At 56.0% G+C, this 11,074-nt stretch overlaps 1 protein-coding gene across 2 annotated transcripts in view; it reads left to right on the forward strand.

The window, feature by feature from the left end:
- Positions 1–11: 11 nt before the first annotated feature.
- ADCY1 (adenylate cyclase 1) overlaps positions 12–11,074 on the forward strand; it is a 153,592-nt gene continuing 142,529 nt past the window's right edge. Inside the window, exon 1 of one of the 2 annotated variants that reach the window (XM_014583186.2) lies at positions 12–418. The gene's annotated coding sequence lies outside the window, so the exon portion shown is untranslated. The remainder of the gene's footprint in view (positions 419–11,074) is intronic. The other variant, XM_006166037.3, reaches the window with a different exon arrangement.

Consider the following 11,074-nt stretch of genomic DNA (forward strand, 5'->3'; position numbering starts at 1 on the left):
GGGGCAGGCGCCCACGCTGAAGGCTCTGGCGGTGCTCAGCCTGCTGGCGGGCGCGCTGGCGCTAGCCGAGCTGCTGGGTGCGCCGGGGCCCGCGCCCGGCCTGGCCAAGGGCTCGCACCCGGTGCACTGCGTCCTCTTCCTGGCGCTCTTCGTGGTCACCAACGTCCGGTCTCTGCAGGTGCCCCAGCTGCAGCAGGTCGGCCAGCTGGCATTGCTCTTCAGCCTCACCTTCGCGCTGCTCTGCTGCCCCTTCGCGCTGGGCGGCCCCGCTGGGGATCCCGCGGTCACCTTCGTGTCCTATGCGCTGCTGCCTGTGCGCAGCCTGCTGGTTATCGGATTCGGGCTCGTGGTGGCCGCCTCACACTTGCTGGTCACAGCCACCTTGGTCCCCGCCAAGCGCCCACGTCTCTGGAGGACGGTAAGTGCCGCCGCGCGCCCCCTGGACACCTTCCCAGGCGGACCGGTAGCGCCCACAGAGCTTCTTCTTATGGGCAGGTGTGGAAACTGAGGACTGGAATGGGGCTGTGTTCAAGGTCACTCTGAGTTGGGCACGCAGTCGGGGCCAGCACCCTCGGGCCTGGGCTTTCTTCTGAGTTGGTGTCCACAGAGCGCCCTAGGGCGCGGAGTGTGGAGAACGGAGACAGGTGTGGAGAGGGGAAGGATTAGCCAAGGTCAGGCAGCTGGTGAGCGGCCAAGGGGGACCACAGCGCGTCCGCTGTCCTTCCTTCACTGCATGCACCCCCGCGGAAGGACCGAGGGGCGGGGGCCGAGGTGGTGGCTCTGGCTGCCGGGCTCACGGTGCCACAGCCCCGGGTCCCCTTTCTGGCGGGCGGCGAGCCTGGAGCATGTGCGAGGCTGTCTTCCCGCCCTGCAGACCCAAGGGAGTACTTGGGGGTTGGGAAAACGTTGGGGGTGGGAAAGCACTTTGGACCCTCCTGGCCGCCTGTTGTAGACTTGTCTCAGGCAATGAAGGAACAGGGTTTGCCAAGGTCACCTATTATTATAGTCCCTGCTGCCTGTCGCCCTGACCCTGCTCACCGCCCCTGAACTTTGTCACTATCTCTCAGTTGGATTTCGAGATGGTTGCCAGGAAAGGTGGCTTGGTGCCTCCTGCGGGTCCCTCCTGTGCCCAGGATGTCTTTGTCCAGGGGAGCTTCGGAGTATCTCCTGGGGCCCAGCCCACCTGGGAGTGTGAGGTCCAGAGGGAGGGTTTTGCTTCTACCCTTAGCTTCTGGTTAGCAGCAGGAGGGGGATCCCCTCCACGTAAGGGAGGCAGCAGTGGCTGCGCATGTGGGGAGGAAAGGGCTGGCGGGAGCTGATGGAGGGAAGACTGATGGGGTTGGATGATTGGCATCAGACAGGCCTAACACTCAAGACCAGGGAGGTCCCCAGTGTTGGGTCGGAGGTCATAGGTGCACAGCTTGGCTTGGGAGAGACACATTGCTGGCCTTGTGTTTAGGGCCAGCCAGACAAGCATCTGCTTCAACCCATCGACATGAAGCAGTAGAGAGGTCTGGAGGTGAGAAAGAGAGGGAGAGAAGTGCAGGGGAAGGCCAGACAGGAGAGGCACCAGTAAAGGCAGAAAAAGGGGTGCAGGAGCTAGAGGTCTGTAAGCCCCGGGAGGGGAGGGGGCTTGGGGGTCTCCAGCGGGCCTCTTCCATGGCCTCCTGGGGGCTCACTCCCAACCTCATTCCTTGGCCCCCATGTGTCCATGTTAGCCTGGGCTTGTGATGGTTGAGTGCCAGAACCCTACATGCAAGATGACCACCCTGCTCTGACCTGATGCCAGGGCATCTCTGGAGCAGAAGGGGTTGAGCTCGGAGATCCTGGAGTAGGTGCAGGGACCCTGCCACACTGTGTCCACCCTGGGTACATCAGGGAGGCAGCTGGTGCAGTAAAAGGTGGAGTTATTGTTCTTCCCTTTTCACATAAAGAATTTTTCTGTATACCCTCTAGTCATTCCTTTTAAAGAATTAAAGATGAAAAAATGAGTGAGGGTTCTGCAAAGCTACCCCTGGACACAGAGCCCATCTGGGAGCAGGATTCTGGGGGATCAGGACTCTAGGTTTTCCTGCTGGGAGCTGTGTCTCCAGGCAGTGGGAGGATTGTCCCTCCTGAGCCAGCTTCCCAACTCTGTAGACGGCCTGATGGCTCCAGTGCAGGGCGAGCAGCTTTATGGGAGGAGCACATATCTGCCACTTGTACAGCATTTTGGCCTCTCTGGACTGTTTGTGTTCAAGATCACGTGTGGGCGCAGGTGGGAATGATATTGACAAGTTTTAAGTGGGGATCTGTGTCTAGCGAGAGGATAGATAAACGTGAAGGGATTTCATCTTCCAATAGGAAAGTTCCAGGAGCCTGTGGAGTCTGTCCTTCGGGAGCTCTGCAGCCGACCCCAAGCTGAGTGAAGATGGCGGGCACATTTTGAGCATTGGTGATGCTGCTGCCCTCCCCATTCACCGCCTGCCTCCTGTCCAGGCCCTGTCACTGTGCAGTGTAGTCACCTGCTGACAGTGTGGCTTCCTCAGGACTGCATTCTGGCTACGAAGTAGTGTGCTGGTTGATGCCCACCAGTCAGACTGAACGAAGAGCAGGGTCTCAGAGAGATGCCCTTGTTGCATATGCAGGGGTGCTGTGCCCTCCCCCTCTATGCTGTCCTGGGGTTGAGCTCCGTGAAAGCTCCAGGGCCTGGCAGCTTCAGAGTAGGTGAGCTCCCTGGCAGAGATCTCCTCCCCTGGGATCCTGCCACTCCTAGCAGACTCCAGTGTCTTCTTTTCCTGGACAGCCTTGGTTCAAGTCCCTGTGGTCTCTTCCTCCAGCCTCTGCCCCTCTGCAGACGGGAGAGGCTGTCTCTGCCCTTCTTCCAGCCTCTGTCCCTGTGCAACAGTCACCTGGGGCATTCCCATAGCACCTCCAGTGCAAGGGGCTTTGACACCTCTGGTTTCCCCTCTGTGGAACTCTGGCCAGCCAAGGACTATGGGAGGCATAGGGGAGAAGCCTGTTGGCACAGGTGGGGCTTAGTTACTGGTGCTTAGCTTCCTCCAGAGGGCGTGCCTGAGGCTCATTTTTATCCAGAGCAAGCATAGAGAAGGTGGTAGTAAATGTGCATGAATTGAGTCCCTCTTCTCCCAGCTCCTTGCTTCCTGGCCACTGGGGATACCTAAATAAAATGCAGCCATTTAGCTGAGAGACTGTCGGAGTGAAAGAAGCCTGTGCACAAGCACCCTCTGGGCATGGCTGGCTGGCAAGGTGGGCTGGGGAGCATAGGCAGGGTCTGGAGAAGTGTAGCATTTCCTGGGGAGAGAAAAGGCAGATGCCCGTGTCTGATGTCTGGAGCTCCTAGGAACAGCATGGGAAGCTGGAGATGAGCTCCCTGATGCCCAGGGACCCACCAGGGAGGAGGAGAAGCTGATGGAGAAGTAAAGGAAGGAGCGTGTGTGACATCATTGCCCTGAAGAGCATATGGGAGATGAGAGGACTCTCTGGAGACAGGTGACCTGGGCAGGGCTCGGGGCAGCACCCATAGAGTACAGGGTCCCCCTATGGCCTGCCCCCTCATGTATATTGGGATGCAGACCTGTGAAAGAGGTGACTGCTCTGCCAGCTTGGACTGGCCTCCCTATGCCACCTGGTGTCCCTTGGTTCCGAAGTGCCTGCCTTTGGACTAGTGTGTATCTGAATTAATTTAATTGTATTTTTTTGAAGTAGCAGCATGCAGATTTATGTTTTCAATCTGGTTGCCTGTCAACGTAGATGAGGTATTTTCAGGACCTGCCCAGTTTGCACTCGCAAGGCATCATAACATATCACGATTATTGCCGAGAAATGCGGGGGGCAGCAGGAACTCCACTGTGCAGCCCCGGTTCTGCCTGAGCCCTGGTGCAGAACTGAGAACTGCTCAGAGGTGCAGCCAAGGTGCCGCAGCAGGCAGAATGGCAGCAGGCCCAGGTGACCTGGTTGTTCACAGCAAAGCCGAGGCCTGAGTGTGTGTCGGGCATGCCCACTGCCTGCTCTCAGGTGTGCCCACGCCTTACAAGTCTTCTCCTCCTTCAAGGTCACCTAACTAGGGGAGGCTGTCCCTGTGTGTTCTAGTCCTCTTGCTAGTTCTTTCAGCTGCTGGATCCCTTCTTCTCTGACTGGCCCCTACTTCCCTGCTGACCCCTTCTCCAGCACCGGTGCCCCACTTAGCCTTCTTTCCTCAGATGGCACCTCTTGGGTGGCGCTCACTTGTGCACCCATTTACCCTGGCTGACCGGGTGCTGACAGGGCAGGGTTGGGTCAGTGAGGGTATGGATGGGTTCTCCTCGTGGAGTGTGAGGGTGGGTGGTGGGATCCCCTGACCTGTCCTTGACTGCACCCCCCCCAGCCCTGTCTCTTAGCTACCCTGGCACAGCCCCCACACTCCCCACTTGTGTCTGCTGTCCCTGCATTTACCTCTCCAGCCTACTGCTGCTTCTAGCTCTAAGCCCATATTCTGTAGGGGGCACTGATTCCCATGGAAGAGCTTGCCACTTCTGCTCTGCAGAAGAGTCTCAGGCCTGTTCAGGTGTTAGAGCCCAGCCCCACTGATGGTCAGTGGGCCAGAGGGCCTGGGATGGCTCCTTCAGGGACTAGGTGTTGTGAAGGGTCTGTAGCTGCCAGGCTGTGTGTGCTGTTCCTGACCTGACAGCATTTAGGGCCAGGCTAAGCTAGGGACATCATTGCCCTGGAGAGCATGTGGGGGATGAGAGGAATCTCTGGAGACAGGTGACCTGGGGGCCAGGAGGAATGAGACCCTCATTGTCCAGAAGTTCTTATCTATGGGCAGCAGCGTGCTGGTTGATGGCCCAAAGTCAGACTGAAAAAGGGACTGTGCTTTGTCTAGGTATCACCTGGTCAACAGCTGGCACAGCAGTCCCCAGTGGGCAGGCAGGTTCATGCATGGGGCCTTATGCTGTGCAGAGGGGACACCCTGGCTTGAGGTTGCTCCTCAAAGACCATACACTCCAGCCAAGGAGGCTGTAGGGTGGAGGGGAGGCTCTCCAGAGGCCCCACAGGTGGGTGTAGTGAGGACACAATGAGGACTTGCCTTTTTCTTGAGGACAGCAGGGAGTGTGACCACAAAGAAAGAGGTGCAGGCCTAAGGGGGCACGCAGAGACCAGCAGTTACCATGCCAGGGTGCCTCCGGTGGGAGTTGACTGCTTGCCACGGTATCTGCCCATCGTCACAGCTGTTGGCACGCCTTTCCAAGGCTCATGGCCATTTTTGGCGATATTTCTCCCCTGCCTGGCTCTGGGGTGGAGAGGGCCAGGGCTGAGTTCCTCAGTTGCAGGTTCCTGAGCAGTGGTAGGCATGGCTCAGAGGCCTGGCCCAGACATGAGCTCAGCCTGTTTCCTGGTCAGCTGGGAGCTGCTGAGCTGGTGAAGTGGTAAATTTGCTAGTACCCTGGGGCTCTGGAGTAGCTGTGGATCTTGGGCATAGGATGATTCCCTCTACCTCAGATTCCCCCACTGTCAAGGGAATTGCAGTACTCTTGTGCTTTTGGAGGACGGATGCATCCTCTGGGTTTTGGACCTGGTTATATCTGGGAGAGTCCCATCCTCTAGCACCGCCCTGGGCTCAGGGAGTGGGAGCTGCCTCTGGCAATCATTTGCTGTTCGGAGCTGGTGATGTACTAGTATGGCCGGACTCAGTGAGCCTGAGAAGTTCAAGCAGGCCCTGGTCTGGCTCGGACGTTGGCAGAAACTCCTGAGTCTGGTGGCAAGCCCTCTGTCAGCCCATGCATTCTCGCCCTGTACTGTGGCGGGGGTACCCACATGCACACTGCCACATGCAGTCTCACACTCATTTCACATGTGCATTGTAGCTCACACATGCACATGCTCACAAATACATGCGTGCTCACCCCCTTACACAGACTCATGAACTAATTAACGCACATCTGCCAGGGCATACTCACACTGAGGCACATCAGTGTACATGCTCATCAATGAATGCATGCTCATACGTACTTGCAAACATACAACCACACAAACATGCCCACGTGCACACTCACAAGACACACACACACACACACACACACGAACACTGCTCTTTTACTAGCATGCACCACTTTCTCTGATAGATCTGCCATTCTCATCTCAGAGAGAGAAAAACACTGGGCAGGCTGTGCCCTGTGCCCAGCAGTGCTGCTGTGACCCCAGCTGAGGCTTAGCTCTGGCACCTCAGCTCTTAGTCTAGGCGGTCAGGGAGGGAAAGGCGTGGGGCTGCCCACAACCTCAGTTGTGTCCCCCTGCAATCCAGGCCCAGGCAGTCTCAGGTCCTGTGTCTCCCACATGTGGGCCCAGGCAGGCCCCTCACTGTCCATTCCTCCATCCCTGTCCCTCCCCGACACCTGCCCCAGCCTTCCTCTTCTGGCCCCTTTAACCCGTTTGGCTCCCTGTGCTCTTGTCAGGTCCATGTGGGGCTTTTTTTTTTTTTTAATTTTATTTTTTTTTAGTGGGACATTCTAAGGGAGCAGACGGCCCAAGAAGGGGATTGTGTGTGTGTGTGTGTGTGTGTGTGTGTGGTGACAGGAGACCACCCCAGTGGCCCAGCTCTGGGCTTTGTGCTGAAAACTGCACAGACCTAAGGACAGTCCTCTCCCTGGATTAGAGCAGGGAGGAGCTTGCTTTGATTCTCCTGCCAGCTCCGTGTGGGGTCTGCCCTCCTGGGGCTAGGAATGGCTCAGAGCCCAGGAGAGAGGAACCTGCCTGCTTCCTGGCTGGGATGTGACTGCGCAGAGTCCAGGGAGTGGATGCCACAAGTATGTGTGCTTGTGTGTGTGCATATGTGTGAGCATGTTGACAACATTCAGAAGACCCTAGGAGCAGGTGGACAGGATATTGCTTGAGGGTCCCTGAGTGCCAGGAGCCCCACTCCAGCCTCTGGCCCTGCAGAGGAGTCATCCACGCTGGTAGCACATTCCCACTCTCAGTGCAGTTTTTTGTTTTGGCTCTAGCAATCAGAGCAGTCCTCTTCTGACTGCAGTGTCTTCTCTGAAGTTGACTCTTCAGCCTTTGAAGTGGCCTTGGCCTGAGAGAGCACAGACTGTGGTGCTGGGCTGGCCTGGCCTTGCTCGGTACCTGCGTGCCCTTTCCTTAGTGATGGGTCTACCTGAGCACCGCCACGCCATTGGCTGTGTGGTGTGCACCGCTGCAGCTTCTCCCACTTCTGAGGAGGTCCTGGTGGGAGTACCTGAGTCCCAGCACCTCCGGGGCTCGGAGCACTGATGCTTCTGGGGGTAGGTTGCTGTGGTTGCTCAAATAGCCTTCTGAGGGGGCTCCAGGCACCTCTTGCCTGAGCGTGGGGGTGTTGGACATGAGCCTTAGACAAGAGGGTGGCCGCCCCACAGTGGGGCCACGCCTGAGCTGAGTAGCCTGGCTGCTGCCTGTTGACTGGCTCCTGTCTGTCCTCACAACCAGCTTGATTACTGGTCCCTGCACACACTCCTTCCAGTGCCCTTCCTTAGCAGCTGGGCCCCATGTAGTCTCCATAAACCTGTATAATTCTGTATCCTTCTATGGGTGCTTCCCACCCACCTGCATGGCCCAGAGCTCCAGCCTGTGGCTAGCGCCCAGCCTCTCAGGCTCCTGTTCTAGCCTGTGGGACACCAGAGAGTTTCCTCAACTCTAGGATTCAGCCCCTGGAAGCAATGGTATCCCGGCAGGTGTGTGTCTGACCTAGGGTCAGTGGGCTGAGCAGGGAGTGGAAAGTTCTGGAGTCCATGGGCAGTTGCAGGCAGATATTGGCAGTGGGACAGCCTATTCTGGAACCTTCTGTGTCTCAGGGAAAGTATGGCAGTGAGCATTCTTGTGATCACCACAAACGTGAGATGGGTACTGCAGCGCAGTAAGTGTGCACTGCAGCGTCGCTCCCCCATCCTCGGAAACTGTTAGTGTGTTTTGCTTGGGGCCTTTGCCTGCATTTTTCTTACAAGAGAAATGTCCTCCTGGTAAGAGAGCTTGCTGCCTGCCTGAATCAACTGTAGGCTCCGAAAGGGATCTAAATTTGCGTGCGTTGTACTTGTTTTCTGTGACAGCTGTTTTCTCGAGCGCACTGCGCCCTGCCACGTGAATGATTAACTGAATGAGCACATTTTAGGATTCATGGATTGAGCCTAAAGATTTTGAAATATTGCTGACATTTAACTTTAAAAAAAAAATAATCCTGTCCTTGCACCCATCACAAATGTTCCCTAAGCACCAACTGTGCCCAGGGTGCGGGGTGGGGTCAGACCCCAGAGTTAGGCACATCCTGGATGCCAGCCCCTTGACCTCAGGTTGCTCAGAGGTCAGCCTGGGTGGTGCCCTGACAGCTCAGGTGATGCATGGCCTCTTTGAGGCTGGCACTGGTGTCCAGATGTCTACAGGTAATGGGAGTGCAGAGATGTTGCAGGTGCTGGGTGGGACTGGGAGAGCCAGAAGTGGGGCTGTTCTGAGGTCCTGGTGGTAGTACTGAGCCCCAGTACTCAGATGAGAGATGGTTGCCATGACTCTGGTTGATCCTCTGGGTAGGGATGGGTTGAGGTGTGAGAGCTACTGCTTTTCAGTGCGACTGTCCTGATGGCTCAGCCTTTGGGAGCACAGCCCTTGGGGACTCAGACTGTGGGGACTCACATCTGTCTTCTTGATTCCTCTGCTCTTCCAGGTTGCCGTCTGCCTGCTGGTATTGCAGGTCAGCCCTTATGCAGACCTCCCCTCTCAACAAAGTCTTGGTGTGTGTGATCTGGGGGGCAGGCCTGGCTTGCTTAGAGGGGAGCCCTCAAACCCAGAGGATCCCCTTTTGGATTATAGATACCCAAAAAATCACTGCTTCCCCAGGTCCCTGTGAGAACCTCTTCCTAGGTCTGGTGGCCACAGATCCATGTCTTAGGGACTTGCTGATAGGAGCTCGGGACCAGCCCCCCCCCTTTTTTTTTTTTCAAAAAACTTATTTCAATTTTTTTGTTACTAAGACAAATTCAAATACGCACCCAAGCAGAGAGAACAGCACCGTGGTTCCTCGAGTACCCGTCACCAGCTCCAACAATTATCAACCTTTGCTGCGCCTCTTCCAAGCCATGCTTGCTAATTCCAAAACACTTTATTAATTCAGAGCCAGAGAGCCAACAAGCAATTACATTAATCTAAAAACACACTTGTGTGTGATGTTGAAAAAGCAGTCACAGTTTAAAGAGAATGGCGTTGCAGCTACCACCTAGCTGTCAGGGAACATCTAGGCAGGGCCAGGGCCAGGGGAGAGCAGCAGGGGTGCCCTGTGGCTGGGTTCAGGAACCTGCATGCCTGCCGTGGGGGGACTCTGGCCAGTAGGACCTCTCCTCCATCTGGGCTGGTTCTGAAGGCAGGCAGCCACTCCCCAGTGGTTTTAGAGCCCCATGGGGACTTGAATGCCACCCTGACTTGGTGCCTTGGGTTGGGGCAGCCCAGGTCTAGGCAGGTTGAAAACAGGAGCAAGTTCAAGGGTCACATTTGTGTACTTCTTGAGGCTGATCTTGGGGTACCATGGGAGAGAGTAGGAGTCACTTAGCCCAGTCTAGGGGTTGGAAGCCTGCTCACTGAAAGGAGAAAGACCTTCCAGGCAGAGGGGAGCGATCCTGAGAGTGACCTGCCCAGAGCTGTGTGCTGCACACACATGTGGGCCTTTCACATGAGGTCAGGCATGGGGGCAGGTGAGAACAGGGCCCAGGGCTTGTTCCCCATCCTGTTGGGGTGGTGGGACTCCAGTCAGGGTGTGGGATGATGGAAGGTCTATTATTCCCTTGGGGTGTGCTGGGCAGTAACCACAGGAGTGCAGTGGGTGACAAGCAGGGTGGCATCTAGTACCCTTTGACATCTGCAGATGTTCTTGTAGGTAGACTGGGCAGTTGGGTGTTTTGCAGGAACCTCTAAGGTGAGCGTTCTTTGCATATGTGTGCACTGGTGTTGGGGTCCCAACAGCAAAGGCTCCTGTTCCTATGGCTCAGGGATACAATCCCGGTGCCCTGCCCACAGCTAGGCAGTTTGCCTCTTCGAGGGCTGGGTAGTTGCCCGTGGTTTGGGATACTTCATGTTCTTTGACCATTAGTCCGTTATCCTTCACTTGCTTTTATATTCCATCACTGGTTTGTATCTTTGGCCTTGTGGGTATTTAATATGCACTGGGTTGTAGTTCAATGTTACTCTAGTTTGTTGGTCAGGTAGGACCAAATTTGGGCATTGGAATCCTTTTTGGTGGCTCCTTGTCCGTTGACATCCCCATTAATGTGTATGCGTGTGTGTATTTGTTTTTGTTTTTGTTTTTTTTGGAGAGGTTTTTGCTACAGGGTACGTGCGGTCACCAGAAAGAGAGAGACAGAGAGATAGAAAGCGAGAAATCACCTCCCGGGGGATGACCACACTGCAATCCCTTCTCCTCCATTCTCCTCTTGGGATCTTGGGCACGCACGCACGCATGCACACGTGCCCGATGTGAGTCTAAGCTGCCTGGTCTGGAACTTGAACCGCAGTCGACTACAAGGGAGTCCAGCGACATAGCCATTATGCTAACTGCTGGTCCCTGCATGTGTATATTTAAACACTTTCTTTACCTTCTGGGCCTGCAGCATCCTCCAGGCCCTCCTGGCTTCTCTCTGTCTGAACTCAAGAACCAACCACTTGTGTGTGCTTGCTGCTACGGGGTTAGCTTCGCTCTGACTTCCTAGCAGACAGAGCTAGAGTTGGTATGTGTGCATACACACTTGACATGTGTGCAAATAGTGCATACTGGGGCCTGGTGTGGTCCCGGTGTTCAGGTCTTGGGACCTCCACTTGGCCTGGCTGGCTGTCCCATGGAGGCTGCTCCAGGTGTGGGTTCTGAGTCCTGATGGGAGAGTACTTTTAGTGGATCCTATGATTTTGTCCTGAGCCTGTCCCTGTGGTTTGGCCTACATCCTCTGACTAGAGCCAGCCCTGCGTCCTGGTGGGGATATGACTGAATGCAACCTCCTACACCCTGCTTGCTATTTTGGCCTCTGACCTCTGTGAGGTGGGAGCTCTGAGTTATGTGTAGGGTTGGGCCCTCTCGCCGGGGCCACTG

This window comes from Tupaia chinensis, unplaced genomic scaffold (assembly GCF_000334495.1).
Source record: "Tupaia chinensis unplaced genomic scaffold, TupChi_1.0 Scaffold144150_1, whole genome shotgun sequence".
In the NCBI taxonomy this organism is placed as follows: domain Eukaryota; kingdom Metazoa; phylum Chordata; class Mammalia; order Scandentia; family Tupaiidae; genus Tupaia; species Tupaia belangeri.